At 36.3% G+C, this 5185-nt stretch overlaps 1 long non-coding RNA gene and 1 pseudogene across 1 annotated transcript; both read left to right on the forward strand.

Moving 5' to 3' along the window:
• The first annotated feature begins 511 nt into the window (after positions 1-511).
• Positions 512-4007, forward strand: LOC113278423 (annotated as a pseudogene).
• Positions 4008-4138: 131 nt separating this feature from the next.
• On the forward strand, positions 4139-4772 carry LOC113278424. Its single transcript, XR_003325513.1, has 3 exons — positions 4139-4250; positions 4370-4483; positions 4588-4772. It is a non-coding gene; the product is annotated as an uncharacterized LOC113278424 (long non-coding RNA).
• Positions 4773-5185: the final 413 nt, after the last annotated feature.

Consider the following 5185-nt stretch of genomic DNA (forward strand, 5'->3'; position numbering starts at 1 on the left):
GATGTATCATGTTAAGTTTAAAGTCTGAACATTCATGGAGCTTCTCGGTTCATAATTTGTACGCCGTTATACCACATTTGAAGTTCATGACCTGTATGATTAGTCAAAATTGCTTGATGACCTATGTGACTAGTCAAAATTCATACCGGAAGCACAAAGAGAAAGCACAAAAGTACAAAGAAAACACACATTCTTATTTTTTCTGTTTCGTTCCCATATATTTTTTGGATTTTTTTTTATAACCGAAGGTCGATAATAATATCTTAAAATTTTTGATATTTTTGTTGGATTTTTTTCATATCGATAGTTGATAATAAAATCGAATACACGAGTTTGAATTAACACAAAAAGAATCACACATGCTTCTCAATCCGTATGAGCATTCTAAAATGAATCTACATCGTCCCTTAATTTTTGCAATTTGATGAGCATCCTAGAGTGAATCTAAACCGTCCAATTTCTTTTATATAAATCAATTTTTTTTTCTTCTCACTTCCCCTTCGCTCATTTTCCATCACTTCTTCCGCCTCAACACAGAACAAAACCCTTACTCTAATCTCTCTAACCTTGCGCCTCCCTCAGAAAAAAACCCTAACTCAAGTCTCTAATCTCTCTAACCTTGCACCTCCCTCAGAAAATAAACCTCAAGATTTGTTTAACCGGTAATATACAAAGGAATCAGTTTCAGCTTGAAGCAGAAACCCTACATCCTCATTGTTGAACAAACGAAACCAAATCTCAAGATCTCTTCAAAAATTTCAATTAAAAGTCAAAATGGAACTCAAAATTCTTTCAATTAGATTACTTAACCAGTTTCTTTAACCAAATTTCACTAAAACCCTATTATTTCTTCAACCAAATCGAACCAATTTTTCAACCCTAGCTGTGGAATTGAATTCTGGTGGTGATAGGAAGATGATTCTGGAGCTGTTGGTGATGAACTATAAGATGGGTGTTGTTGGTCTGATGTTGAGTTAATGGGGTCGACGGATTTGAGCAAAGAAAAGACTAGAAAATATGGGTTTGATTGATTCTGATGTTCTCGGGTTTGTTGGTGGTACTGATACGGATTGATGAAGCTAAGAAGATTTAGATGCAGTTGATGTAGATGTGCCTGATTCAAGAGAGGTGGTGTTCTGATATACTGCAGGTGGTGGTGGTGACTCTGTAGTGGTTTAATTGATGAATGGTGAATGCTTAGAAGAGTGCTAGGAGTTGCAGCTGAAGGATTTCAGCTGTTGATTGCTTCTATTAAAGATAGTTGTTAAGAAATCAGATCTTATGTGTTGAATCAATGGGAGATAGCTGTTGATTGCTTCTATCGACGATGAAGCTTGAATAAGTATTGAGCTCGAGCACAGTGGAGAAGAGATGCTGAGATGAATTCAGGTGGAAGAAAAGGGGATCTTATGGTAAGTTTATGGAGTCATGGTTTATTTATTTGTGTATTTTTGTGGGGATTGAGGGGTTTTTTATAATCTAATTGAATGTTGGAAATGATATAGAGGTCTAATTGAGATATTTGTTTAGGGTTTTTGTTATTCAATGCTTTTAGAGATTAGGGTTCTTATCAGGATTTGAAATTATTGAGTTCCCAGTGATGATTAACTACCGTGTTTATTCCTTCTTATTCGTGTTCAGTGACTTGTGGGTCTTTAATTGATTCTATCTACAATGGGTTTTTGACAATTTTGTTTCTTGTTTGCATACTAAGCATGATGAAATTGAAGCAATGTTTTTTAAAGAGAGAGCCATACTTGAAGCCAAGTACCAGAAGATGAAGATTGTTCAGAAAATGACTGAGATTATTCTTGGTTTACAAGGAGATGTTCCCGCGGATTCTCGAAAAGGAGTTCCTTATGTTGGTGGAAAGTAAGATTTCACATCATTTTTACTATTTCATTGCAAGAAGATCATATAATTTTATTTGGATTGACTTATTATTTTGTTTGGTGTGTTGTAGCAACAAGGTTGCTGCTTGTGCAAAGCATTTCGTTGGTGATGGTGGCACAACAAAGGGTATTAACGAGAACAACACAGTGACTGACTGGCATGGACTACTCAGTATTCATATGCCTGGTTATTATAATTCAATCATCAAGGGTGTATCAACCATCATGGTTTCGTACTAAAGATGGAACAGCGAAAAGATGCATGCTAACCGTGATCTTGTTACTAACTTCCTCAAAGACACTCTTAATTTCAGGGTAGATAGAAAACCCTATTTGAACTAGACCAGCATTAGCTAAACTAATTTGGACCAAGAAAAATGAAGGCATGACTGACAGAATGTTGTTTCTATTGCTTGAATTATGTGTTAGGGATTCGTCATTTCCGATTGGCAAGGTATTGACAGGATTACTTCACCAGCAGGCACCAACTATACTTATTCCGTCCATTCTGGGATTAATGCCGGCATTGACATGGTATGATGGCCATTTTGACATAAACTAAAAGTTCAATGTTAGAACTACAATAAGTTACTTTGACATATTAAATGTTTTGGGTATTTCTGCAGATCATGATTCCAATGAACCACACTGATTTTATCCATGATCTAACCTACCTGGTTGGGAAGAACGTAATCCCCATGAGCAGGATTGACGATGCTGTGAAGAGAATTATGAAGGTAAAATTCATGATGGGTCTCTTTGAGAGCCCTATGGATGATTACAGCTTCGTAAACTATCTTGGAAGTCAGGTTAGTTTGGTTTTGCATTCAGTTTACGGGTATGGATATTAAGAATGTTATTTATGTAGTTTACTAACCATATTATACTATACAACATAAACATAGAGATTTGGCTAGAGAAGCTGTATGGAAATCACTTGTGCTATTGAAAAATGGAAAATCTGACAATGAGCCCTTGTTGCCTCTCCCCAAAGATGCACCTAAGATCCTTGTCGCCGGTAGCCAAGCTAACAACTTGGGCTTACAGTGTGGTGTTTGGACAATAGAATGGCAAGGAAAAAAAGGAAACAACATCACTGCTGGTAGATGGCTTAATTTTTACTTTACCAGGGAATTCATTATATACCCTTAACTTGATTTATGTACTTTCTTATGTTTACACAAATTAACGTTCTCTTGTACCAAATGCGCAGGAACTACTATCCTCAATGCAATAGCGTCTACAGTTGGCACGAGCACTGAAATCATTTACAAAGCAAACCCTGAAGATGATTTTGTCAAGTCTGATAGCTTCTCGTATGCTATTGTTGTTATTGGCGAGCAACCATATGCAGATACAATGGGGGACAACCTTAACTTAACAATTCCTGAACCTGGTTTGAGCACTATGAAGAACGTTTGTGGCTCTATCAAGTGTGTTGTTGTTGTTATCTATGGACGACCTCTTGTGATTGAACCTTATCTATCAGATGTTAATGCTCTCGTAGCTGCATGGCTCCCTGGAAGTGAAGGTCAAGGTGTATCAACATTGCAAGGATGCCTCAAAATACTTTAATGGGCATGGAAGATCGAGAAGACGTCAGAGGTAACCAGTTAAGAGTAAGGATGCCTCAAAATACTTTTCCAGTTGGCGACATCAATTTGTTTGAGAAAGAAGCAGATTATTGTTGCTTATATTGTTTAGTGGTATGTTGTTTTTTATTGTTTATACTTGAACTTCTGTAGTAAGATTTTGAATATTCGTTTTGAATATAGGTGATGATGTAAAGAAGGGAACTGGGGTCCATATAGCGACTCCTTATCATGCTAAGAAGGCTGGTAAGAGTGACAAATCAAAGCAAGAAACTCCAAAATCTGCTGCTACTCCGGTCGCTTGCAACACTTGTAGCAAGTATGTTGTAATGTGCATTTAAATTAAATTCTCAGTTAGTACTTCCCCTTATGTCTTATGGTATCTGACATATTTTATTTTAACTGTTTACTAGGACATTCAACTCGGAGAAGGGACTAGAATCTCATAGTAACGCAAAGCAGGCTATATCTCACCATCTTATAGTTAATAGTCTCTTTTGTTTTTTTCTTCTTTTGGAAATGTGCGAAGGTTTTATCAAATGTGATTCGAAACTCATCCATCTAAAGTGTTTTGGATTTGGGATATGTGATGCTATTGATAGTTCATTGCAGTCTTTATAACACAATATTTTTTTTTGAGTTGCAGCGAGCTGAGGATGATGACGACGATTCTGATGTTGATCTTTTTGGAGAGGAGACAGAGGAGGAAAAGAAGGCTGCAGAAGAACGTGCAGCAGTTGTCAAAGCCTCTGACAAAAATAAATATGTGAGTATGCTCTTCTTAAATTGTTCTTTTGAAACTAAGGCGATTAGTTCTGTGTATGGTCTTGTGGGTTTTGCTAAGAACCATATATAACTGTCATTCATTTTAACTTTTTCCTTCAGCCGGAAAGTCTTCAATTTTGTTGGATGTGAATCCATGGGATGAAGAGACAGATGTGGCAAAGCTTGAGGAAACCGTGAGGAATGTCCAGATGGAAGGCCTCTCATGGGGAATGTGTAAGTATCTTCTCTCAAATAATTGATTCTGTCAAAACATCTTACCTTCCTCTTAATGTACTTATGCTTCTCTCCTATTTCTATCACAACCAAACTTGTCGCAGTTGGATATGGTATCAAGAAGTTGCAAAATGATCTATCATTTTATTTTCTCTCGTTGCGGAACACACTTTCATACAAGGTGATTTTGAAGTTATCTAGGTAATGCAATTGGAGTGGCATGCTAACTTGAATGAATGTAAATGTGTTACTGGCAGCTTAATGTGAATGTGAAAAATACTTTCGGCAATTCGGTTTCAGCTATAATTTTTTTTTCAAAAAAGTTTTATGCACACAACTTCTAATAAGAGTTGTATTCCATATTTCAACTACACAAACCTGTGGTTGTGAAAGAATGTCTTTACGACATAATTAGGTGCTGTCCAACATAGTTCTGCAACTCTAACAAGTGTCATGCAAATCTTATTCATAATAGTAATAAGAGTTGTTACATATTTCTACAATACATATCTTAGGTTGTCTAAGATAGTCCTTCAACTTATACAAGTGATGTGTTACATAATTCTACGGTACGCATCCTTTGTTGTGTAAAATAGTCCTACAACACAAGCAAGAGTTGTGTTAGGCTTTCATAAAAAGATCGAAAAAGAATCACAACTTTGGCAAAATATTGTCGAACCATGAATCACATCACCCTTTACA

The sequence above is a fragment of the Papaver somniferum genome, chromosome 5 (assembly GCF_003573695.1).
Source record: "Papaver somniferum cultivar HN1 chromosome 5, ASM357369v1, whole genome shotgun sequence".
NCBI classification, from domain to species: domain Eukaryota; kingdom Viridiplantae; phylum Streptophyta; class Magnoliopsida; order Ranunculales; family Papaveraceae; genus Papaver; species Papaver somniferum.